Raw genomic sequence first — 27994 nt, 5'->3', positions numbered from 1 at the left:
ATGGATTCTGTTGCTGGAGGCAGTCTCTGCCCAAATTAGAAGCAAAATATGTATCCAATATTTAGCCAAGAAAACTGCAAACTTTAAGGAAATTCATGTTCTTTTTCCAAAGTTAATGAATTTGATAGTCTAGCTTACTTATTGCCATCTTTTGGAGTGGATAATGGGAACAACCATGATGCAACTTTTTTAACACTCATGAAAGACTTCTTAACAAGCTCACCTATGCTTTTGTTTTGATTTTGTATAATCATGGCACTCTTTTAGAGTGCATATGATGAGCTAGACTCATCGGTACCATTTCTTTGGATTGTACAAGTTTGCAGGTGTATTCCTCTTAAAAATTTTGTTTCCCGGAACAGGGGGAAATTTTATCGAGGATACGAGCCATATTCGGACTAGAAGATCCATGTCAGATGATGTTGATAAGATCCATTCAGCCCCCCTACAATCCACAAACAACTAGCTCTTGCATGCCCTTCATTGGTAGGAGGAGTACCATCTAAGCTCCCATCAAGAGTAGGTTTGGTAGAGGGGATGAACCTTTTCGAGGAAAGAGTCCAGGTCCTTTATAGAAAAGTCAAAGAAGATACATTCGGGCTAGCTATGCTTAATAACTAAGATGGTTCTAAAGCTAGTACAAACGATCTCATCAAAGATTCAACTCATTCTCGATCGCAACTGAAAAGCTGGAAAAAAATAAGAAAACCAGGTTTACAACCAGGTGGTTAGGGAGAATCTCAAGACCAACCTTCTGCCACGATTAAGATTAGGTTTTGAAGGATTGGGGTATGAAGACCTCGTATGCCCTAAACTTTAATAGAGGTTGCAACTCCTTAGTTTTCTCTTTTTATGTTATCATGTTGGTTTTTGTCAAGGTTTCCTCTTTTGCCTTTAAGGCTAGGAGGGGTTTTTTCACCTGTAGTTGTATCTACAGTATCATATATAAAATTTTGGTGGTCCGCCCCAGGGCCGCATTTCTTTCCAGGTTAAAAAAAAAAGAGAGGAGTGTCACGTGGCACAACCCCATCTTGCAACATTCCCTTTTACATAAATATTATTAGATTATTAGATGCCACTCTACCCTAAAAACGAGATTTTCTCCCCAAACCTTGCCCATTTTTCCAAAATCTTCACCAAATACAAGAGAATCTTACCTTAAATCGTGAATTCAGTCAAACTTTTTAAAATCTAGGCACAAAATCCGTTTAAAACAACCCACAAGATTCTTGCCCTAAACACCCATTTTTCATTCAAAAAAGTTTGAATCTCCTCGAAATCCACAATCATGACAAAAACCTTTGCTTTCATTTCATACCACTTATGCTTTAAAATTACATGCACATCTGATCCTTGTAAAAACCCTAATTAGAAATGGATCTCCAAACCCTAGAAATCATGGATGAACGTCCCATCTTCTATCTTTTCCTGAGACGCCCCTCACTCTTTCTCTAAATTTCTTCTCCAAATTCTCCAAAACCCTCAAGTCGCTAAAACAAAACCCTAATGTACGTGTGATTGTCATTGGCAGCCGCGGACACCATTTTTGTTCAGGCATCAAACCATCCGTTATGGATTTCATGTTAAATACCTCAGCCACGAACAGAGCTACAGATCAACTTCGGCAACATATTTCAATAATTGAAACGGCATATCTGCTGTTGAGGAGTGCCGGAAGCCAATAATAGGAATGATTCATGGTGAATGCACGGGCATGTGTGTAGATATCATTACTTCCAGTGATATTAGGTATTCCACCACTAATGCTTTCTTTGAACTCAATGAGGTGATGACTCCTGATCTAGGAGCGTAAGGAGGCTGTTGACGATTGTGAGATTAGGAATTGCTGCAGAAATGGCACTTATTGGCAGGAGAATATATGTACCAGGAGCGAAGAAATTTGGTTTGGTTTCTAGGGTTTTTCAAAGCAAAGAAGAAATGGAAAATGAGGTGAAAACGATTGTCAATGGAATCGCCATAAAACTTGAAGTTGATCTAGAAAAAATTAAAGCTACGCTGCTAAAAGGGAGAGATGACTGCTTGTAAATTGGATTCTATTGCTAGAGACAGTGTCTGCCCAAATTAGAATCAATCTCTGTATCCAATATTTGGCCAAGAACACTACAAACATTTAGCAAACTTCATGTTTTTTTTTTTTTTTCAGAGTCACTGAATTTGATACTCTAGCTTACATATCACCATCTTTTGGAGTGGATAATGGGAACAACCGTGATGCAACTTTTTCAACACTCATGAAAGACTTCTTAACAAGCTCAAGCTCACCTATGCTTCTGTTTTGATTTTGTCTAATCATGGGACTCTTTTAGAGTGCATATGATGAGCTAGAATCATCGGTACGGTTTGGTTGGATTGTACAAGTTTGCTAGGTGTATTCCACTTAAAATTTTTTGTTTCCCAGAGCAGGGGCAGATTTTATTGAGGATACAGGCCATATTAAGACTAGAAGATCCATGTCAGATGATGTTGGTAAGAGCCATTCAGCCCCCTACAATCCACACACAACTCGCTCTTGCGAGCCCTTCATTGGTAGGAGGAGGACCATCTAAGCTCCAATCCAGAGTAGGTTTGGTAGAAGGGATGGACCTTTTTGGACCTTTTTGAGGAAAGAGTTCAGGCCCTCCTTGGAAAATTCAGAGAAGATACATTCAGGCTAGCTATGCTAAACAACTATGATGGTTCTGAAGCTAGTCCAGAAGATCTCATCGAAGATTCAACTCCTTCTCGATCGCAACCCAAAAGTAACAAGAAAAATCAGAAAACCGGGTTTAGAACCAGGTCAGGGGGGATCTCAAAACCAACCTTTCGCCATAATTAAGATTAGGTTTTGAATGATTGGGATATCAAGACCTCTTATGTCCTTAGCTTCAATAGAGGTTGCAACTCCATAGTTTTCTCTTTTTCTGTTATCATGTTGGTTTTTGTCAAAGTTTCTGCTTTTGCCTTTGAGGTTAGAATGTTTTTTCCCCTCCAGTTGTATCTACACTATCATATATAAAATTTTGGTGGTCTGCCCCAGAGCTGCATTCCTTTCCGGGTTAAAAAAAGAGTGGGCTGCCACCTGGCACAACCCCATCATGCAACATTGCCTATATATATATATATATATATATATATATATATATATATATATATATATATATATACATATTGAGGAAAGTTTTTCTCGTCAGCCGACTAGAGAAGCTTCTCTAGTCCGCCGACCAAAAAACACAGTGGGCCCATGTTGTTTGGATGATCCAAAGCATTCATTTGATGGGCCCTATCATAGATAGGGTGTGCCCAAAAAATCAGCTACATAGGATTATCCTAAACCTTTGATCTGTGGAGGTTAAAAATGGATAGATTTGTGGAGTTTATACGCATCCATTTTAACCTCCATAAATCGAAGGGTTAGGATGATCCTATGGGGATGATTTTTTAGGCACATCCTATCTATGTCAGGGCCCATCAAATGAATGCCTTGGATCATCAAAACAACGTGGGGTCACTGTGTTTTTAATCTCCACTGTCCATTTTTAACCTCCACAAATAGAAGGGCTAGGATAATCCTATGGAGCTGATTTTTTGGGCACACCCTATCTATAATAGGGCCCATCAAATGAATGCTTTGGATCATCCAAACAACATGGGCCCACTGTGTTTTTGGTCGGCGGACTAGAGAAGCTTCTCTAGTCGGCCGACTAGAAAAACTTTCCTCATATATATTACTAGTGGGGCCAATTCTGCGATGCACAATGCAAAGGCGAAAAAATGGATATAGATACGCTAGCGGGATCAATCATGCATCGGGACGGAAAAAATGGAGAAAGAAAGGTAGAGAAGATAGGCTAGGAAATCGGTTTAGAAAAAAAGAAACAAAAAGAAATTAAAAGGGCTGTTAAAGAAAAATTAAGATCTGAAAAAGGACATGCTAGTTGCATATAAATATTTTTCCAATGGCATTATTATGTTGTCAAGACCATTAAGGTTCTATTACTTTCGATGTAAAATGGGTCTAAAATAGAATTTTATGCCAAATTTTTCCACTTAAAAAATAGGCATAAAATATGTATTGCACCCATTTTAGGGGATGTAAAATGGGTCTAAAATAGATTTTTATGCTAAATTTTTCCACTAAAAAAATAGGCATAAAATATGTATTGCACCCATTTTAGGTCGAAAGAGACAGAGCCAAAAAAAAAAAGCCTTATGAATACAGGACTACATGTGATTCAAAGCGATTTTTCCATCCCAATGTCCAAATATAATACCACTTCAAAACAAAACAACACATGAGCAAGAGAAAATGAGACAGAACCTGTAGCACCTGTAGCAAGATTCTGAGTACAACTTACTAGAATTGCAGGCCCAAAACACAGGAAGAACAACCTGCAAAAACGAAATCAATATATCACAATCAGTAGGGTTTTGAAGATATTTGTGGGTTTTACTCAGATATAAAGTCAATGAAGCATGCAATATATAATAGATAATAGGTTTACCGAAGATTGCAAAATGATGTTTATTTGCAACTCAGAAAAATATCTATTGAAAACACTGAGATTATACTATAAAAATAAATAATCCCTTTGACTTAGAATCACCCTGAAATCCTCTCGACTTAAACACACGAATCAAGGCTCATTTCATCAATCAAGCCATAGAGAGCAAGAAAACCATATACAACTTAACCAATCCAACAAACATAAAGAGTACAAAAGAGGAGGAAAAAAAAGAAGAGGTAAATATAGAAGAGGAGAAAAGGTTGCGTATACCTTGAAAAAAAAGGAACTATGATGAGGAAATGGAACGTCTCTTACATGGGCTTCCTGCTTGAACTGAAACTGCTATATAGAGAGATTTTATAGAGGCTATAAAGAGAGATTTTAGAGAGAGAGAGAGATGAGTGATTTTACGAAGAAATCGAAATAAAATTGAGGGAGAGATTTTAGGCCCAAGCACGATGGAAACGCCTAGGTGTAATTAAAATTGGATATGCTTTATTGATTTTGGGATATAGAAGTAGGTTTACTTGAATTTAGTAATTACTGATATTGGGAGCCTATCATCATGTTTGGGACGTTTGAGATGTCAATTTGCCAAGATTGATGAAGGGTGGGGATCTTATTGGGGAAGGGGAAGTTGTTTGTGTTTCAAAAATCATTGGGGAAGGGGAGGTTGTATGCGTTTCGAAAATGTTAAAAGAGAGATAATTACTGGAAGTAGATTCGTTTCGAATTTTTAGGTTCGGCAATGTGTTTTGGAAGGTGAATAGACGCTGGTGGGATATTAATGAATTTCGATTGGAAACGTAACCTATTTAGAAATTAGAAGGGAATTGAAACGAATCGTAATCTAATAAATAGAAAGTGATAACGCAGAGAGAGATGATTAAACGTTAATAAATAGGGATCTAAAACATGCAACCCCAATTCTCATTGCCACATCAAAAATTTAGATGCCACCTAGACTTGAGGGGGGGGGGGGGGGCTGCCACATCAGCGGTGAACAGTTCCCCCTTCCTCTTTATTATATATAGATTAGATTATTAGATGCCTCTCTACCCTTAAAACGAGATTTTCTCCCCAAATACGATTTTTCCACCAAAAATGGAAAACCAACCCCTTCCCTTGGCCATTTTTCCAAAATCTTCACCAAATACGAGAGAATCTTATCCCAAATTGTGATTACAGTCAAAATTTTTAAAATCTAGGCACAAATTCTATTTAAACCGACCCACTAGATTCTTGCCCTAAACGCCAATTTTTCATTCAAAAATGTTCGAATCTCCTCCAAATCCTCAATCATGACAAAAACCCTTGATTTCATACCACTTATGCTTTAAAATCACACTCACATCCGATCCTTATAAAAACCCTAATTAGAAATGGATCTCCAAACCCTAGAAACCCATCTTCTATCGTTTCCTGAGACGCCCCTCACTCTCTCTAAAATTCTTCTCCGATATAAAATTTTTGAAATTTGATTCAAAAGTCAAATTATCCTTTAAAGCCTTTAAATGCTTAAAATATCCAACAAGGTGGACCCCTAAATGGAAAGTGAGAATTGAATGAATAGGCATGTTGTGTGTATACACCAAGTTTCAGTGTATCTATACTCTATACATAAAAGAGGCGCAGGTTATTTAAAACCTTATAAATGTAAATTTCTCCATAGCTATTTAATACTGAATAAAATTAAATTTCTTGAAAGATGAAACTACAACTATTTTTAATTATTCGGTAATTTAAGTTACTATTGAAAATTTATTTAAATCTGTTCTAAATCCTTAGACCAGATCTGCAATGTTCATGGATTTCAAAAAAATAAAATTAAATTAAATTGTTGGTTTTTACCTGTTAATAGTATAAGTGCACTGATTCACCTAGAATTTAACTACAGTAAAATACTGTAATTAAAATGATGCTAACTTTAGAAAGTTTTATTTAATGAAAAATTATGTAACATGACGTCTGAAACCTGGACTTAGCTTCTGATGGCGTATAATGCTAATAAATATATATATATATATAACTATTAAATACTTATAAATATAAATCTATCATCAAATACTTATCTATATGTACACTACATGCTAGAGATGTTCATCACGGGGATATCAAGCGCGCTGAGGTTTATTTTATCCTTGGAGAGATTTGCTATCTTCTTTCTGTAGACCTTCAATAAAATATTACCAGAGCAAAATTGGTTAACAGAGACCATCAAAACTCTTTGATATTCAATGGCAGAAAACTCCATCGATCGAATGGTTTTAATCATCCGATCAGGATGATCTTTCATCGGCGGACAATTCAAGTTGGGGCCCACTAGATGTATGGCCCAAATTGATGATTAAATTGCTGACTTGGGCATTGCACCATAATATGATGCATTGCATTGAGTCATTATTCTATCTCTATATCTCTTAGAAATGAAATTGAATTTTAGTTTTTCAAGTTCAAAAGGGCGTCTTGAATGGGGTGTCCGGTTTAAAGTGGCCTTAGGAGTGGCAGAAGGGCTGCTATATCTTCATGAGGGCTGCCACAGACTTATAATTCACAGAGATATCAAGGCCTCTAACATATTACTTACGAAAGATTATGAACCTGAGGTATTATTTCATCCGTAGAGCTTTTTAACAATATTTCCTTGCAAAATGATATATGCACTCCCTTGTTTTAATAATAACACTCCATATTGTTAGTGTATTTTTAAAATAAAACAGCTCTTGAAACTGTTTTACAAAGAAAAGCGCCTTTGTTTTGTAAAGCGATTGCTTTTAAAAAAGAGAGTAAAGTAGCTTTAGAAAGATAGTCCCACATCGGTTAGGCAACAAAGTTGGAGAGATATTTATATAGCTTTTCCCACTTCTCGCTATTGCTTTAATCCACAATGAGTTTTAGCCATTGGGTGGACCTACGGGTTGGTGCAATGCACATGCGCGGCATGGGCAATGGGCTGTAGGGCGCTATAGTGGCGCACTTTGCACAACGCATCGCAAGGAGCAAGCTCGGGCACACAACGCATCACAAGGAGCAAGCTCGGGCGAGTGCGATCCGAATCGTCAGATCGTGTGTAACAGCTAGTGGTGATCGGGTGTGATGATGACCGTTGGATTGTGTCCCATCTTCCCAACAATCATGAGCCCAAAGGGTGCGACCCACACCGTGGATGATCGATCTAAAGGTTATGGGGTTGGAGGTTTTACACAAACCAACAGTCACTCCAGGATCGATTTGGACCGTAGAGTCACGGATGGGCGCGATCTAACGACCAGAATCGAACCCGCCGTTGGATTGTGTCCCATCTTCCCAACAATCATGAGCCCAAAGGGTGCGACCCACACCGTGGATGATCGATCTAGCTGTTATGGGGTTGGAGGGAGGTTTTACACAAACCAACAGTCACTCCAGGATCGATCTGGACCGTGGAGTCACTGATGGGCGCGATCTAACAGCCAGAATCGAACCCGCTCTGAATAGGTGCTCTGTAAAGGGACAGGATCGATCTGGACCGTAGAATCGCAGATGAGCACGATCTAACAGCCAGAATCGAACCCGCTCTAAATAGGTGCTCTGTAAAGGTGCAAATCAAACAGAAAGGGTGCCAGAAACAAATTTCCGAAGCAAATTACTTTCACCTTACCTTGCTCGAAAACAACAGCAAGCTTCTAACAAGCTAGTCGCTAGCTTGCTCTGAACCCTAAGCTCTTAGTTCCATCCATACACAAGCATCCCCTTTTCTCTAACAACAGCAAGTAGTAAACTACCTGTCCTCTAACAAGCAAGTAAGCGAACTACCTTGGAACTAAAATTTCAAAGCAAATTAATCTCTTGAAAGCCTTTCAAACCACAGTATACTAAGTGCTCTGTAAGGATGCAAATCAAACAGAAAGGGTGCCAGAAACTGGAACCAAATTTTCGAAGCAAATTACTCTCTTGAAAGCCTTTCAAACCACTGTATACTAGGCAGTGCGATGCCAGAAATTTTGCACAAGGGGAGCAAAAATTATTTTCTATCTTAGGGATGATTGGAAAGGGGGGCATATTTTTAAAAAAATGGGCTAAGTATACAAAAATATTAAAAAATAAAGGTATATATATTTTTTCCCAAAAAATTAAGGGAGGCAATTGTCCCTCTTGCCATTCAAGTGCCATCGCCCCGATACTAGGTGCTATGTAAGGGTGCAAATCAAATAGAAAGGGTGCCAGAAACTGGAATCAAATTTCCGAAGCAAATTACTCTCTTGAAAGCCTTTCAAACCACTGTATACTTTCTTCAAAAAGAAAACTTCCTTCCAAAGGTGGTTCTTAGGTTTGATTCAAGTATACTGTTTTCTGCAGAAACAATAACTTGTATCTCAAATACTTGTTCCTTTCAAATGTGGTTCTTGGGTTTGTTTCCGCTTAGTGCAAAGTGTCAACAACCATTTTGGTGTAGATTACACCGGGCTTCATTGTATCTTAGAGGCAAATTCGTGTACCCCTTGCTCACTTACTAGTGGGGGCGAATATCGTCTTAAGGAAAGCGACATCGCACCTTGAAGCATCTCCTTTCTGGTTCTATTTCCCACCATCTCCACTATATATTTTCCAACACATATTACATATATTCTTCTAAATGGACGAAGTATCCGTGTTCGATTCCAATATTGCATGATTCTTTGCAATACTTCTATCTTTTTTTTTCTAAATACTACTCCCAAAACTTTGCAATTATCACATGTTTTGGGTTTAATTTATTCATAATAAAAGTAAGTCTTTTTTATGGAAGTGAAATATCATAATTTTTTTAATTTATTAAATTTTTTAAATACACTTCTAGACAATTTTTATCTGTTTTTTAATAATTCTACCAAAACTTTACAACTGTCACGTGTTTTGAGTGTGTTTTTTTATGATATAAGGTATCCCTACACCATTTAGGGCAGGACAAATCCTTTTTTTTCCATAATAATACCAAGTCTTTTTTATAGAAGTAATATTATATTTATTTTAACTTACTAAATTTTTTTACTATTACTAGTCATAGCCATTTTATTATGTAAAAAAATAAAATTTGAGAATTGACTAAAAGGTTTTGACAAATCCATGTACATTTCTTTTTGAGGTTTACCGAATCTGACACTTGATATTGGTCTTGAATACTGACAATCATATCGTATTGATGCAATATAGTGGGATTCCTCTCTATACTTTACAATTTTCTAATGAGCTATTGAAAAGGTGTTAGAATTTCCAAAAAACTATAAGGGCCCGTTTGGATACCCCTTGAATTTGAATTTGGGTATGAATTTGGAATTGTAAATGCAAATCTAACGTTTGGCTAGGCTTTTTGTTGTCTGAATTTGGATTTGAGCCAAATCCAAGGTAATTCCAAATTTTTGAGGTTAGTGTAAAAATATTGATTTATAAATTCCTATTGAAACTAGAAATTTGTAAATCTAAATTGGACCGAATTCAACATCGTGACGCTATCTCTCATCTCTCGAAACACATCTTTGTTTACCAAAAAAAAAAAACCCTAGCTCCTCCGAGACTCAAAACCCTAGTTCCTCCAAGTTTCAAAACCCTAGCTCCTCATCTTCAAGACTCTATCTCTCGAACCTATTCTCGTTTTCGAAATAAAAACCCTAACTCCTCCAAGTCTCAAAACCCTAGCTCCCCATCTTCCCCATCCACAAAATCATGTTCTAAAATCTCAGAAACTCTAGCGATCGATTTGTGTGTCTCCCTCTCTGGAAGAAGAAGAAGAAGAAGAAGATTAACAGGTTTGATTTGTTTCTTTTTCTCTTTATTTTCTTGTTTTGATTTATCTCTGCAGTTTCGGATTTTTCATGCTTGAGATATCATCAGAAACCCTAACTCTCTCTCTCTCTCTCTCTCTCTTGCTCTAATGGTTGTGTGATTTTTCCAGTTTTTTCCTGAAAAGAAGAAGATTAACAGGTTTGATTTGTTTCTTTTTCTCTTTATTTTCTTATTCTGATTTATCTTTGCAGTTTTGAATTTTTCATGCTTGAGATATCATCAGAAACCCTAACGATCTCTCTCTCTCTCTCTCTCTCTCTCTCTCTCTCTCTCTCTCTCTCTCTCTTGCTCTAATCGCTGTGAGATTTTTTCAGTTTTTTCCTGAAATTAATTTTAGGCCATGTTTGGATTGCTGGAATTTTTTCTAGTTATGATCTCTGTATGCTGATTAAGGTAAGGTTGTACTAGGAAAATGATATTTCCATCTCCTTTCTCAGCACTCCAACCCATTTTGTTTGTCTTTTCCCAAGGCCCTGTTTGGATTGCAAGAAAAACATTTCTTAGGATTTTTTTCCCTTTCCATGGCTTAGAGGACAAGATTTGATTCCAGTTAATTTAGAGGGATGTTTTCATAAATTAATGGTCTCACTAAGTAAAACTGAGTAGGGTTGGTCCAATAATCTTTCTAGAAGCATTCACAACCCTTGTTATGTTTTATTAATCAACAGTTGATTACTCTCTTACCTTTCCTCCACCTGATTGTAAGTAGTCCTCTGCATCCTTTTAATATGCTCTAATCATATAGGAGTTTCAGGCAGAGTTAAAATTATCATTAGAGGGTCCAGTCAAATGTTTCACTTTTTGCTACTAAGCTCTGATGTGTCGTTTCTGCCATAATGCATCTTATGTTCCTAATCATCACTGAATATCTTAGCAATTTTACTTCTCTCTTCTCACTAGAGTGTTATCATCTTTCAGGGAAAAAAAAAGAGAAGTTGATTACTGCATGCATGCCAGAGTGATCAATAATCGGACTGAATTGAAGGCGTGACTCAGTTCTCCTAACCCTCAAACAATGAGATCACCTTGGAGGCTGTTTTTTTTTTTTTTTTGAATCTTGAAGTGCTCGGATTGAGTAGTTGTTTATGTTGTGTGTCAAATGACCAATACAGCACTATGCCCATTTTCATTTTCTATGATAGAGGGCACTTTAGTCATTTCACATGACATTTGTTTCCTTTTATAGTTTGCATTCGATGTGGTGTGGTTGTTCTGTATGAGGAGCACTTTGATATTTTTCATTAGATGTGTATTGTGGTTATTTTGTATGAGGAGCACTTTGCCCATTTTCCATGAGACAGGAATATTTTGGTCATTTCTTATGAGAACAATTTCTTGCAATTTTTTATGTTAGGGGTAATTAGGTCATTCTACATGAGATTAGGTCATTTTTATGAGAGGGGTAATTAGGTCATTTTACATGAGATATATTTTGTTATTTCTCATTAAATATTTTTATTTTTATTTTTATTTTTATTTTATTTGTGAGATTTAAAATTCAAATCCAAAGAGTAGCCAAACAAAAGATTAAAAAATTTGGATTTGATTTGCAAATCATCACAAGATCATCCAAACAAATAATTTAGAAATTTAGAAATTTGAAAATTTTGGATTTCAAGTTCACAGAATTGTAAATCTGCATTCCAATTCCAAATCCAAATCCAAATCCAAATCCAAATCCAAATCCAAATTCAATGGGTATCCAAACGGGCCCTAACCGTCAATCAGAAAAGTATATGATGAAGTAAAGAGTGTTATTATCAAAAGGATTGCCAATATCGATTTTCCATTTCTTTGGGCAGTTATAGTGTCAGATGCAACTTAGACTAGAGTTGCCATGAGATGTTGTGATCGGAACATCTGGTGGGCCCCACCATGGAACAACCATTGAAATTCAGTGTGCAAGTCCTCCAATTGAATTTTCAGGATTATTTGATCAGATTGAGTCTTGGGATATGAAGTGGGCCCACAAGATCAATGGTTCAGAATGTTCTGAAATAATGTGTGTGGTTCACTATGTCATTTGGTGCACCCCGCTCTTCTCTGTGGACCGATCGTAGATGGATGGTGATGATTATTCTTCTGTATACTTAGTTAGGAAAAAAATTATGCCTATAGATTTATTTACTTTTTGTTTCAGATATTTAGCACCAGAATATTTCATGCACGGTATAGTCGATGAAAAAACCGACGTGTTTGCGTTTGGGGTTTTTGCTACTGGAGCTTATAACAGGGCGTCGGCTGTTGATTCTTGCAATTGAATCATTGGCATGTCTATATAAGTATTTGTTAAATTGTAATATAGGTTTTAATTTGTAACATATAAAATATATTAACTTATATGCAATTGAAAAGGCTCTAAAACCATGAGATAAATCCTGGGTTGAAAAAACAACTCAAATAAATGTAAATCGCGGAAATGGAAAAATTCCAAAGTAAACAAAATTCTACAAGAAATATTTTACCTGCAATCCAAGCACGGTGATTAAAAAAATATGCTTTGCTAGTTTAAATCTTCACTAAAAAACTTTGGGGCATCTTTTGGATACCTACTAAAAATTCTAGACTGAAGGGAGCCCTTGCAAAAAAGAGGTGAAAGGGCTCCCCCATTGGCTGCACGTCACCATCATGTTTAACTTTTCAGCCATTATTAATGCATGATGGTGATGTGTAGCCAATAGGAGAGCCCTTTTACCTCTTTTTTGCAAGGGCTCCCTTCAATTTAGACTTCCTCACAATATAATTAGGGGAGTGATAAATCGACTCCCAAATATGATAAATCGACTCCCCATGTGTCTTTCTCTCTCCTCTGGGTTAGAGAGAGAGAGGAGAGAGATAGAAACATGGGGAGTCGATTTATCATTTTGGGGGGTCGATTTATCACTGCCCTATAATTAAGCTCCTGTCTTATACATAATTTTGAAAATGCCCTTACATAAGAAATTAAAGTCTATAAAAGCAGGCATTGTGAAGGGTCTTGTGGTCACTTTGTACAAACATTGGCACAAAGTTGCCACTACTAATTTCTAAAAAAATGTGGCACTCTCAATTTGCAAGTGCAAAAATGAGGGTGATTACTAAACATAAGGTCATTTACAGAATTTTGTAAAGATAGAGCTTAATTATAATTTTTACATGGGATTTGCTAGCTTCCATAGCAATAGGCATTTCGCGGATGGTTTGTTGCGTGTGAGACCAGCCACATCATGAATGAAGACAAAATCTGCTGAAAAGTGAGCTGGTGTGGCTGGTTTCCCATGCAACAGGCCATCAGCGAAACGCCTTCTGTGATGGATGCTAGCAAATCCCATTTTATATTTAAGAGGAGAATGTTCATGGGACTTCCAACCCTTTTATGATTGGCAATAAGCTTAAGTTGAACCCTTGACCATAAGGTTGTGATGGGGTGTAAAAACAGCAGCCTATCACAGGCCTCCACCTGTCCTGAAGTAGGTAAACTCCAGCCTATCACGGGCCGCCACCTGTCCTGGAGCAGGTGACCTCCAGCCTATCACAAGCCGCCACCTGCCCTGGACACCTGTCCTGGAGTAGGTAAACTCCAGCCTATCACAGGCCACCACCTGTCCTGGAGTAGGTGAACTCCAGCCTGTAGCAGGCCGCCACCTGTCCTGGACACGTCATCGAGTTTCCCTCTATAAAAGGGGGTTCAAAGCTCAAACCAATGGGTAATGAAAAACCTTCTCTCCACCCTAAACTCCTAAAAACTAGCTCTGCATTCCTGCTCATACTGACTTGAGTGTCGAAGGGCCTGTCCGGAGTAAAACCTGGGTTGGTCTTTTGACCTCGCTTGCCTTTGTGCAGGACTTAGCTCTCTCAGCAGGACTCAGTCCCCCCACTCCACTTCACTCTGGTCCTCCAGGACCCAGCTCCTCTGTTCATCCAACTCAGCTCTTACGTCACTGTCGTACCTGTTACCGATTTTCGTTCTAACAGATTGGCGCCATCCGTGGGACCCCAGAACTAAAAGCTGTTCAGATCTCTTATAAAAATGGCAGGGCACAAGAGTACGCGGGTACCAACTACACGGACTGATCAAGCCGTGCTGCCTCGAAGGACTCGAAGTGAGCGAATCGCCTCGCTGGTGGTGGCAGCCTCTGCTACAGCTGAACAGAGGCCTGCTCACTCGGAACACCTCAATCCTGCACCTACTCCGGATCAAGTTCAAGCCCTTTTTCAGCAGATGACGGCCCTCGTCGGACAGTACTAGCAACTATTTTAGGAGCCTCCCCAACCCCCTCCAGAAGCTCCACGACCTATACGGGAAAAGTCGAATGTTCACGGGGGAGGGTCAGCCCGCCAAGGAGAAGACCAGACTCACCATTCAAGGCAAGTCCATTCCCCCAGAGCCAGGCCATCTCATACAGAGCCACACCGCCGCCAGAGACCACGGTCTCGCTCTGTACAACGGCACCGAGCTCATGAAGGGCGCGCACTACAAGAAAAGTCTCGGCCTCGTCGAAGGAGCCCGGAAAGTCAGTCCGGCTCTGCGGCAAGCCCGTCAGTGGAGAGAAACAGGTCGCTGGACCAACCGGACCGCAGAGGTGATCCAATGCTTCAAAGGATGGAAGAAATGAACCACCGCATAGAAGCGCTGGCGAGAGGTCAGAGCCGGCCTACTGTGCGGGCGTTCTCAAACAGAACGCCGTTTACCGACGACGTCATGGGTGCCCCAGCACCCAGAGGATTCAAAATGCCAACCATACCGCAATATGATGGAACCACTGACCCCGTGGATCACTTGGAAACGTTCAGGACGATGATGCTCCTCCACGGTGCGTCCGATGGTTTCCTCTGCAGAGCATTCCCAACAACACTGACCGGTGCGACCCGGGACTGGTACTCCAGGATCAAACCAAACTCTCTCAGCAGCTTTGAAGATTTTGGGGACGATCTGGTCCATCATTTCATGAGCAGCCGCAGGCCAAGGAAAACAACAGCCTCCTTGATGGCCTTACGCCAGGAGGACAATGAGCCTCTGAAAACATTTGTCCGCCGTTTCAACAGGGAGGCACTCCAAGTGCCAAACCTAGATCCCTCAGCTGTCATGAATGCCCTCCTCGCGGGTGCTAGATCCAACGACTTCCGCCGGTCAGTAGCTCGCCAAAATCCGCACTCACTGGCGGACCTAATGGCCGGAGCTGAGGAATACATAACAGTGGAAGAAACCCTGGCAGCCCTTGACTCAAATCGGAGGAAAACCTCCGAAGACAAAAACCCTACCAAGCAGTGTAGGGAGGATAAAGCCCCCAGAAGAGAGAAGTCTCCGCAGAGAAGAGAAGAGAATTTCACGCCGCTCAACACCTCCCGGAAACACATACTGGCCGCCATCAGCGGAGAAGAATTCGTGAGGTGGCCAGCTAGAATGATCTCCAAAGGAAATAGAAGAGACCCATCAAAATACTGTCGGTTCCACAAGGACCACGGCCACGACACAGATGAATGCTGGCAACTCAAGGAAGAAATTGAGTAGCTGATTGCTCGGGGCTACTTGAAAAAATACATCCGAAGTGGCGGCCGCAGACCGGAGCGCATAGAAAAGAGTCCTCAAGGCCATAGCCCTCGACGGTCGCAGCCGCCCCCTACCCGGAACAAGTCCCCTCTGCCATCCAGTTCGCAACCAAAGGCACCGCGATCCCAGCCAAGGGGGGTCATCGGTACGATAATGGGTGGACTTGCCGCTGGAGGCACATCCTCCGCTGCTCGCAAAGCATACGTACGACGAGTTAATGCCGTGCACACATGCAGCAAGAAGACGAGGACGGAGAACGAAATCTCCTTTTCAGACACAGACCTGGAAAACCTGATTCTTCCTCACGACGACGCACTGGTCTTAACCATGCTTGTCGCAAACTTGGAGGTGAAGAAAATTCTCGTCGACAACGGGAGTTCAGCAGATATCTTGTACTATCATGCTTTTCAGAAGATGATGATAGGCGACGACCGTCTGAAGCCGGCGAACTCGGACCTGTTCGGTTTCTCAGGAGAGGTTGTGAAAGTGGAGGGACAAATTGAACTCCCAGTCCTCGTCGGAGAACCACCCCGCCAAGCCTTCGCCATGGTCAATTTCCTAGTAGTGAGGGTCACTTCGGTCTATAACGCTATTTTAGGATGGCCTGGCCAGAACCTGATCCGTGCAGTCGCTTCAGCATATCATCAAAAGATGAAGTTCATAACGCCAAATGGCGTGGGAGAAGTTCGGGGAGACCAACCCCAGTCTAGAGAGTGCTACGCAATGGCACTCAAAGACAAACACGCGGTGGAGTCGTTACCGATTGAGCTACTCGATCCAAGGGATGAATTTTGGGGGATTCAATCCGCCAAAGACCTCATCTCCGTCCCGTTGAGCCCAGACGACAATGATAAAGTCGTTCAGATTGGCTCCTCTCTAAGCAGCAGTATCCAGCATCACTTCACCGAGTTTCTTCAAGACAATGCAGATGTCTTTGCATGGGCTCCCGTTGATATGCTTGGCATCGACCCGGAGATCAGCACGCACAGACTCGGTGTCGACTCAACTTGCAAACCAGTGAAACAGAAAAGAAGGCATTTCACTCTCGAAAGGCGACAGGCGATAAAAGAAGAAGTGGAGAGGCTTTTAAAGGCTGACTTCATTCGGGAGATTCGATATCCGGACTGGTTGGCAAACGTAGTCCTGGTCAAGAAGACAAATGGAAAATGGAGAACCTGCGTTGATTTCACTGATCTGAATAAGGCCTGTCCCAAGGACAGCTATCCGCTCCCGAAAATTGATCAGCTCATTGACGCCACTGCAGGTCACGAATTACTGAGCTTCATGGACGCTTTCTCTGGATACAACCAGATCAGGATGTATGAATCAGATATACCGAAGACCTCCTTCGTGACGGATCAAGGGACCTACTATTACCGTGTAATGCCCTTTGGCCTCAAAAATGCCGGAGCCACTTATCAGAGGCTCGTGAACAGACTTTTCCAGAATCAGATCGGCCGTAACATGGGAGTCTATGTCGACGACATGCTGGTCAAAATCCGAAGTGAACAGGATCATGTGTTTGATCTGAGAGAAACATTTCAGGTCCTGAAGAAGCACAGCATGAAGCTAAACCCCACCAAGTGCACTTTCGGCATTGGCTCAGGAAATTTTTTGGGGTTTATGGTAAGTCAGCGAGGGATAGAGGCTAACCCGGAGAAGATCAAGGCCGTGGTGGAGCTCACTCCACCTAAAACTATTAGAGAAGTACAGCGGCTCACAGGAATGATAGCCGCGCTGGGGCGCTTCATCTCGAAATCCGCAGAGAGATGCCTACCCTTCTTCAACGCGGTCAAATGACTCAAGACTGCGCCCTGGACAGAGGAATGCCAGACCGCGTTCGAAGAGTTGAAGCAATACTTGTCCTCCCCGCCACTATTAACAAAGCCGGAGCCAGGTGAGGAGCTACTCCTGTATCTCTCCGTAAGCCCCACGGCCCTGGCAGCTGTCCTAGTTTGCAAAGAACATCGCCAGCAAAAACCTATCTACTATGTCAGCAAAGTTCTCCATGATGCCAAAATCAGGTACCAGCGGGTCGAGAAATTGGCCTACGCGCTGGTAATGGCGGCCAGGAAGTTGAGGCTGTATTTTCAAGCCCACACTATAAAAGTCCTGACCGATCAGCCGCTCAGGCAAGTTCTCCATCGACCGGACATCTCGGGACGACTCGTGAAATGGGCCATTGAGCTGAGCGAGTTTGACATCCTGTACGTGCCAAGACCAGCAATCAAGGCTCAAGTGTTGGCAGACTTCGTGCCTGAGTGCACCATCCCCCAGCAAGATCACCGAGGCTGAAGTTGTTCAAACCCTAGCTATAGAAAAATCAATCACAACTGAAGAATGCGCAGCAGGAGGGACTGAAACAGAAACCACCTCCATACCAACAGGACAGGATCCATCGCTTCCCCGGACCGCTCTGGGAAGTATACGTGGACGGATCTTCAAACAAGGGTGGCTGTGGAGCCGGCCTCATTCTCACCGGACCTGATAGCTTCACTACAGATTATGCCCTGAGGTTTGGATTCCGTGCGTCCAACAATGAGGCAGAATATGAAGCCCTCCTCGCCGGGATGAGTCTCGCAATCCAGACTGGCGCCCAGAAGCTTAAAGCGTACTGTGACTCCCAGCTGGTTGCAAAAAAGATCCAAGGAGTCTATGAGGCCCGCGACAAGCGCATGATCAAATGCCTCTCCAAGGTCCACCAGCTAGCCAGCAAGTTCAAAAGTTTTGAGATCATAAGAATCCCCATAACAGAGAATGCAAAAGCAGACGTGCTGTCTAAGCTGGCCGCCTCCGGATACACCACCCTCGGGAGTATATGCATGGAGTTCTTACAGAAATCCAGTATCGAAAGTAAGGCCGCTGAAGTAATGCAGCTGGAGGACGAGCCGTGCTGGATGGGCGAAATCATTGAATACCTGTGCAAGGGTAAGCTTCCTGAAGCCAAGAAGGAAGCCCGCAAAGTGATACAGAGAGCTGTACGGTTTTCCTTCAATAATGAGAATTTGTACAAAAGATCGTACACCCTCCCATACCTGAAGTGTCTCCGGCCAGGCGACGCCGCTTACACCCTATAAGAGACGCATGAAGGGATCTGTGGAGAACATCTGGGGGGCAAGGCCCTGGTGATCAAAGTGCTACTCAGAGGTCTGTACTGGCCTACCTTAAGACAAGACACACTGAATCTGGTTAGAAGGTGCGAGAGATGCCAGAAATTCTCTCCCACCATCCACCAGCCTGCCGTGGTGATGGCCCCGATCATCAGCCCACTCCCCTTCGCAGTATGGGGGATGGACATCCTGGGCGCCTTTCCACTGGCCTCCGGAAGACGCGTGTTTGTAGTAGTCGCGATCGACTATTTTACCAAATAGGTGGAGGCTGAACCTCTGGCCCAGATCACCGAGCAAAACGTACAGAACTTCTTCTGGAAATCAGTAGTTTGCAGATTTGGGATTCCCCGAGTTTTGATAACGGACAACGGGAGGCAGTTCGACTGCAAGAACTTCTGAAAATTCTGCTCTGACTTGAAGATTGAGCAGAGGTTTACTTCAGTAGCTCATCAGCAAACCAATGGGCAGACGGAAGTGACGAACCGAATCCTACTACAGGGGATAAAAAAGAGGCTGGATGACAAGGCTGGCCGATGGGTAGATGAGCTTTACCATGTCTTGTGGGCGTATCGTACCACTCCGCGCACACCAACAGGTGAATCACCATTCAACCTGTCCTTTGGAACAGAGGCGGTGATACCGGTCGATGTAGGCACCCCATCTCCCAAAGTCACCAGCTTCAATGAACAGATCAATGGTGATGGGCTCCGCGCAAATCTCGACTTATTGGAGGAGGCCAGGGAAGAATCCCGAATCAGAATCGCCGCCTACAAGCAGAAAGTATCCAACTACCCTAATTCGAAGATACGCCCCAGAGAATTCAGGACAGAAGATTTAGTCCTGAGGAAAGCTGCCGTCTCCCAACCAACGAAAGTCAGAAAACTCTCCCCAACCTGGGAGGGGTCGTATCGAGTGAAAGAAGTAATTCGCCCAGGAAGCTATAAGCTGGAGACCTTGGAGGAGCGCCTATTATCCCACTCATGGAACTCCAAGAATCTCAGAAAATACTATCAGTAGCTAAAACGTCAGGCGCGAAAGGTAATTTTGTAAATACATGTTAAATGTGAATAATATGGAAACTCTTTTACAGATCTACACACCTCCTGGAAACCCAGTTCACTAAAATATGGGTACTTACTATCTGGAAACCCAGTTCGCTAAAACTGGGTACTCGCTGCTTGGTTCACCACGGCTCGTCTCTGTAGAGGCCGGGAGCTCACTCCTGGTCCGGAACCAGCCCGGACAACAGAAACCAAAGCCGCTTGGAAACCCAGTTCACTAAAACTCGGGTACTCATATCCGGAAACCCAGTTCATTAAAACTCGGGTACTCATATCTGGAAACCCAGTTCGCTAAAACTTGGGTACTTACTATCTGGAAACCCAGTTAGCTAAAATTGGGTACTCGCTGCTTGGTTTGCCACGGCTCGTCTCCGTAAAGGCCAGGAGCTCACTCCTAGTCCGAAACCAGCCCGGACAGCAAAAACCAAAGCCACTTGAAAACCCAGTTCACTAAAACTCGGGTACTCATATCCGGAAACCCAGTTCATTAAAACTCGGGTACTCATATCTGGAAACCCAGTTTGCTAAAACTTGGGTACTTACTATTTGGAAACCCAGTTCGCTAAAACTGGGTACTCGCTGCTTGCTTCGCCACGGCTCGTCTCCGTAGAGGCCGGGAGTTCACTCCTGGTCCGGAACCAGCCCGGACAGCAGAAACCAAAGCCCCTTGGAAACCCAGTTCATTAAAACTTGGGTACTTATTATCTGGAAACCCAGTTCACTAAAACTTGGGATCTGGAAACCCAGTTCACTAAAACTTGGGTACTCATGTTCGGAAAACCAGTTCATTAACATTAAAACTTGAGAACTCGCCAGATGAGTTTATCTCGAATGGTATTTATCAAAGGCCGAAGAGAGAATAGGTAAACACCAAACTATAATTTCCATTCATCAAAAAGTCAGGCCTCAAAAGGCTGTTACAAAAGTTGGGTCTCTAAGGACCATTACAAAAAGAATCAGATATCATGGCTCAGAAGGAAGAAAGAAGGAGAGAGCTCAAGAGGCCTCGTGACTCCCACCCCGTTGTAAGTCCGCCTCCGGGACAATTATGGTGGCGGTGGTGACCGGCTCCTCGTCGACAAGAGTCGGTGCTTCAGGGAGATTCAGGCCGGTCAGGGTCACCGACGGGTTGGACGCTTTGACCTGCTCGAGATAGTCAAAGTATCCGATCTTGTAAGCCTCGCTGGACAAACTGAAAAGTTCGTCCTCCTTCTTCTGAGTGGCCTCCTTAACGGCTACGATCTGTCTCTCCTTGGCTCTCTCCCTCTGGGAGTTAAGGGCTTCGGCTGCTTTCTGCTTCTGAAGGGTCAGCTCCTCCTTAAGTAGCTTATTCTCCGCCTCTACTCGCCCGATGCTCATTTGAAGCTCCTTAGCCTCCATCGCCAGCTTCCCATTCTCCTCTTCTAACTTCGTGATTGCCTCAGAGAACTTCTTCCTCTTCCCCTAAAGTTCATTGAAGTACACTCCAATCTACAGATTAAAACAAGCAAGTGTTAATACAAGAAAGCGAAGTAAAAGACGGACATAAAGTGAGCGTAATCGTTGGCTATCTTACCTGATAAAGTGAAGAAAATACGGCCTCTTCGGCCGTAGCTGGCGGTTCGTGAAGAACCTGTTCCTTATCTTTGCTGAGAATACACTTGCTCTGAATCTCAACAGCTACTCGGCTCTCACCTAAGCCAGTATCATTTTTCTGAACGGCCCAGTTGGGCCGAAAAACGTTGTCCCCCACCCTCGCTGAGGGAGGACGGGCTCCGGCTCCGGCGGACATTCCCCCCGACTTCGAGGATCCCGCTCCTTTGCCAAAAGCACCAACCAGTTTCACCGTGGTTTTGCCTTTGGGAGGCAGTAGAGGCGCAGTGTCCTGGGTATAAGCCGGACTCGCCATATCAGCCGCTTTCCTCTTCTGGGCCTGCTGGGCCCCTTCCTGAGCCCTTGGAAGAGCCCCTTGCCTTATTCTCTCAACTGTTGATTGTTGCTTCATCTCTGCAAGTAAACATAAACAGAGCAGTCACAAACAAAAAGAAAAACAAAGAGTTCAAGACAAGGCTAGCCACATACGTGCAGGGGTCGCAGTACTAAGACCAGGTCCGACCAGAACCTCCTCCCCTGAAAAGTCCGCGCAGTGAATAAGGCCCACTCGTTCCACCTCCTCTCGCATAAGGGCAAACGTCCTCAAATATTCGCCCTCGAGAAATGGCTTTCGACTCAGTGCCGTTGTGTCCGGGACATTCCATATTAAAGGAACCGGCCAGGGCTCGCTGGTTCCCTATCTTCGACATAGAAGAACCTATTCTTCCATGTGTGTATTGAAGAGGGAATGCCAGTAATTATTTTCAATTCGGAGCGCTGGCTAATATAAATCCAGCCCCCCTCCTTATGCCTCTTCAGGTGAGCACAAGCACGAAACAGCGGCACAGACACGTTTCTTGTTCTGATTTATCTCTGCAGTTTCGGATTTTTCATGCTTGAGATATCATCAGAAACCTTAACTCTCTCTCTCTCTCTCTCTCTCTCTCTCTCTCTCTCTTGCTCTAATGGTTGTGTGATTTTTCCAGTTTTTTCCTGAAAAGAAGAAGATTAACAGGTTTGATTTGTTTCTTTTTCTCTTTATTTTCTTATTCTGATTTATCTTTGCAGTTTTGAATTTTTCATGCTTGAGATATCATCAGAAACCCTAACGATCTCTCTCTCTCTCTCTCTTGCTCTAATCGCTGTGAGATTTTTTCAGTTTTTTCCTGAAATTAATTTTAGGCCATGTTTGGATTGCTGGAATTTTTTCTAGTTATGATCTCTGTATGCTGATTAAGGTAAGGTTGTACTAGGAAAATGATATTTCCATCTCCTTTCTCAGCACTCCAACCCATTTTGTTTGTCTTTTCCCAAGGCCCTGTTTGGATTGCAAGAAAAACATTTCTTAGGATTTTTTCCCCTTTCCATGGCTTAGAGGACAAGATTTGATTCCAGTTAATTTAGAGGGATGTTTTCATAAATTAATGGTCTCACTAAGTAAAACTGAGTAGGGTTGGTCCAATAATCTTTCTAGATGCATTCACAACCCTTGTTATGTTTTATTAATCAACAGTTGATTACTCTCTTACCTTTCCTCCACCTGATTGCAAGTAGTCCTCTGCATCCTTTTAATATGCTCTAATCATATAGGAGTTTCAGGCAGAGTTAAAATTATCATTAGAGGGTCTAGTCAAATGTTTCATTTTCTATGACAGAGGGCACTTTAGTCATTTCACATGACATTTGTTTCCTTTTATAGTTTGCATTCGATGTGGTGTGGTTGTTCACTTGTTCTGTATGAGGAGCACTTTGATATTTTTCATTAGATGTGTATTGTGGTTATTTTGTATGAGGAGCACTTTGCCCATTTTCCATGAGACAGGGATATTTTGGTCATTTCTTATGAGAACAATTTCTTGCAATTTTTTATGTTAGGGGTAATTAGGTCATTCTACATGAGATTAGGTCATTTTTATGAGGGGTAATTAGGTCTTTTTTATGAGAGGAGTAATTAGGTCATTTTACATGAGATATATTTTGTTATTTCTCATTAAATATGACATATTTTTATTTTTATTTTTATTTTTATTTGTGAGATTTAAAATTCAAATCCAAAGAGTAGCCAAACAAAAGATTAAAAAATTTGGATTTGATTTGCAAATCATCATAAGATCATCCAAACAAATAATTTAGAAATTTAGAAATTTGAAAATTTTGGATTTCAAATTCACAGAATTGTAAATCTGTATTCCAAATCCAAATCCAAATCAAACGGGCCCTAATCGTCAATCAGAAAAGTATATCAAAAGGATTGCCAATATCGATTTTCCATTTCTTTGGGCAGTTATAGTGTCAGATGCAACTTAGACTAGAGTTGCCATGAGATGTTGTGATCGGAACCATCCATTTGATATCATCAAAGATTTGGACCGTTCACCTGGTGGGCCCCACCATGGAACAACCATTGAAATTCAGTGTGCAAGTCCTCCAATTGAATTTTCAGGATTATTTGATCAGATTTGAGTCTTGGGATATGAAGTGGGCCCACAAGATCAATGGTTCAGAATGTGCTGAAATAATGTGTGTGGTTCCAATTGCTGCACCTCATGGGAGCTCTCACATAAGTGCATCTCATACTATCATTTCCCTGTCTTTACAAATTCTTTGTTTACTTTTCCAAATGTATATGTTCTTTGGAATATCATTTTCTCCTTTCACCTTGCAGATTTCTGATTTTGGATTAGCAAAATGGCTTCCTGAGAAATGGAACCACCACATAGTTTTCCCCATTGAAGGAACATTTGGGTAAGAAACAACTTCACTATGTCATTTGGTGAACCCCACCCTTCTCTGTGGACCGATCGTAGATGGACGGTGATGATTATTCTTCTGTATAGTCGATGAAAAAACCGACGTGTTTGCGTTTGGGGTTTTGCTACTGGAGCTTATAACAGGGCGTCGGCTGTTGATTCTTGCAATTGAATCATTGGCATGTCTATATAAGTACTTGTTAAATTGTAATATAGGTTTTAATTTGTAACATATAAAATATATTAACTTATATGCAATTGAAAAGGCTCTAAAACCATGAGATAAATTCTGGGTTGAAAAAAAAAACTCAAATAAATGTAAATCGCGGAAATGGAAAAATTCCAAAGTAAAAAAAATTCTGCAAGAAATATTTCACCTGCAATCCAAGCACGGTGATTAAAAAAATATGCTTTGCTAGTTTAAATCTTCACTAAAAAACTTTGGGGCATCTTTTGGATACCTACTAAAAATTCTAGACTGAAGGGAGCCCTTGCAAAAAAGAGGTGAAAGGGCTCCCCCATTGGCTGCACGTCACCATCATGTTTAACTTTTCAGCCATTATTATGCATGATGGTGATGTGTAGCCAATAGGAGAGCCCTTTTACCTCTTTTTCCAAGGGCTCCCTTCAGTTTAGACTTCCTCACAATATAATTAGGGGAGTGATAAATCGACTCCCAAATATGATAAATCGACTCCCCATGTGTCTTTCTCTCTCCTCTGGGTTAGAGAGAGAAAGAGGAGAGAGATAGACACATGGGGAGTCGATTTATCATTTTGGGGGTTCGATTTATCACTGCCCTATAATTAAGCTCCTGTCTTATACATAATTTTGAAAATGCCCTTACCTAAGAAATTATAATCTATAAATGCAGGCATTGTGAAGGGTCTTGTGGTCACTTTGTACAAACATTGGCACAAAGTTGCCACTACTAATTTCTAAAAAAATGTGGCACTCTCAATTTGCAAGTGCAAGAAGGTGATTACTAAAGATAAGGTCATTTACAGAATTTGGTAAAGATAGAGCTTAATTATAATTTTTACATGGGATTTGCTAGCTTCCATAGCAATAGGCATTTCGCAGATGGTCTGTTGCGTGTGAGACCAGCCACATCATGAATGAAGACAAAATCTGCTGAAAAGTGAGCCGGTGTGGCTGGTTTCCCATGAAACAGGCCATCATTTTGACGGTCTTTTTGTACTGTCATATTGGTTTTATACTTAAATGAGACTCATAGATTAGCCTGTGATTGAATTTATGAAATGAAAGAGCATGTTGTTCTTGTTTTTTAGCATAGGAAAAAGTCTAGACTGTTGCATTACAGTATTCTTAATAGCAACAAAAAAAAATCCAAAGGGCCAACAATGAAATTTCCATTAGCAATTCTATTTTGAATGCCTTTGGATGCACTACCCAATTTTTTTTTGAAGCTCCATCTATATGAATTGTTTTTCTTTCCTTACTAGTGGGCAGCATTGATATCTTTGAACAAAAGCTAGAACATTGTTTGATCTTTTAGTCTTTTTCTTTCTTCGAGGTATATAGGCATGGATTGAACCCAAACCTTGTGGTTGCAACCCAAAGCCACAGTCTCAAGCCCTAAGTCCTACAATCATTGAAAGATTAAGCCTTGTGAAAATCAATCTTTAAATTTCTATTGGGGAAATCCAAAAGGAGGCCTAATAAGTCAATGGGCTAAGATCATCCGATCAAGGTGGCCTGAACAGCAATAGGGTGGATATGTATTCACGGGTCGGATGAATGTATCTTTTCACATCAACGAGGCACATGTAGGGCTCAAAATGTGGTTGTTGGAAATAGAAGAGTCCAATAGACAGTTTTTTATTAAAAAAAAAAGAGTAAGAGTCCAATAGACAGTTTTTAATTAAAAAAAGAGTCCAACAGACAGTTTTTTTTTTTCAAACGATAGTCCAAGAAACAGTTCTATATAACTGTGTCCAATCTATTTGAGAATATTTCAAAATTTCCTGATGGTCGATACATCGGGACCTTCAAATCTTTGTTACAATATAGTGGGGATCAAACCTTTGTTACAATATAGTCGGCCTACCTCCACGTGATGGACATTCTCTCACCTCATTGGATTACTTGAAATGAATGATTGGATGTATCTCCCTTTCGGAACAAGCTGTTCGAATTGCTCATTCTGTGATAGCTATGCCTATTTAGAGATTTTTATTTTCTTCCCCATGACTTGGTTATGCTTAATATTTTTTTATCTTTATTTTGGGGTTTACTCTGATATTCTCAGTCTGTAGGTTTATCCTTTCCCTTTTCTGTTTAATAAAAGTTATCCTGCCATTAAAAAAAAGCATATGGTGTTAACTATGACACAATAAAAACCAGAGAGAAAACTCGATTCACGGCCTATAATATGGGGAGTAAACTCCATTAGAATCCATTCAAATGGGAACGATCTTGTAGAAGGAAAATAGGAAGGAAAAGACCTAATTGGAAGAGGATTCATAGTCGACAATTATGGATTAGCACATGAAAAGATAAGCTTGGGTGAGAGAAGCAAGGAAAGGAATTGGCCTATTTTTACTTTTCTGTTCATTTGTGCACGATCGGATCGGATTTACCTAGCGGATTTTCTCAACATCCTGTTTGTTGAAACCAGGTCTTGCATGTCTTGTCGAAAGATTTTCCATTTATTGCTTCGCATGTCTTGACAACAAGATTTGTATTGCTGTGCATGTCTTCAAAAAGGATTTCTAACTTTTGTGTTTTCGAGATTTCTACTATTTAGAAATAACTTTTCTTGAGACCTGGATATTTTATTCATGAAAATACCAAAATATGTTTTGTAACAAATTGTTATCTAGATTAAATTCTAGCATGTTTTTTGAGATTCTAATTTCTTATTTATGATAAGCTTCGGATATGTTTTATGACCATGATTGGGGAAAGTATTTAATTTGGATTTCATGTTATATCTCACGGAGGCTATGATCTGATATCCCGCCAATGAGAAGTAGTATGTTGGCCTTGTCGACTTGTATTCTAAGAAACCGGTTCTTTTACCATCCTATTTATTCCCATTCTTGACATCAGAATCATTTTTTATTCTTTGGAATTCTTTCTAGAATCAGAATCATGCTTCTTAACTCATTTATGAGAATTATTATTTTAATTTTTTAGGAAAAAATCATCTTCTCTGGTAATGAAAAAAATTTATTCTAGAGTATAATTTGTGACAAACCTAATTTTATAGAATGAAAACATAAACTTTATAATTATGAAAGGGAAATGTCATCATCACTACTATAATGATCGGAGGGTTGGGATCAACCTATGGAAATAATTTTTGGGGCACACCCTATTTAGGCTGTGGCCCATCTAATGGACAGTTTGGATCATCCTATAGTGTTGACCATAACGTACTTTTAATAAAGTGAGGAGTGCCCTCATCAATATACAGTAGTGCTGATAACATTTCCCTTTTGAAAATAGAAAATAGGTGCCAATATCAATTCAAATATTTATGGAATAATTACAATTGTAGTTATCAAAACAACATGTGACAATTTATGAGTTTATAAATAAAAAAGTGGGTGTTCGCAAAACAACATAATGCTAGCTTTACCTGGTTGAGTCTAATAGCCCTAAGGCCCTATTCCTTTCAACATAATGCTTGAAAACT

The 27994-nt window shown here is 41.0% G+C and overlaps 1 pseudogene; it reads left to right on the top strand.

Moving 5' to 3' along the window:
• The window catches only part of LOC143850480 (uncharacterized), a 99866-nt pseudogene that overhangs the window by 59858 nt on the left and 12014 nt on the right, over positions 1-27994 (top strand).

This window comes from Tasmannia lanceolata, unplaced genomic scaffold, assembly GCF_043159265.1.
Source record: "Tasmannia lanceolata isolate RefF3 unplaced genomic scaffold, GAP_Taslan_0.1 ptg000018l, whole genome shotgun sequence".
Lineage (NCBI taxonomy): Eukaryota > Viridiplantae > Streptophyta > Magnoliopsida > Canellales > Winteraceae > Tasmannia > Tasmannia lanceolata.
Note: the sequence above shows the minus strand (reverse complement) of the source record. Positions and strands in the feature narration are given on the sequence as shown.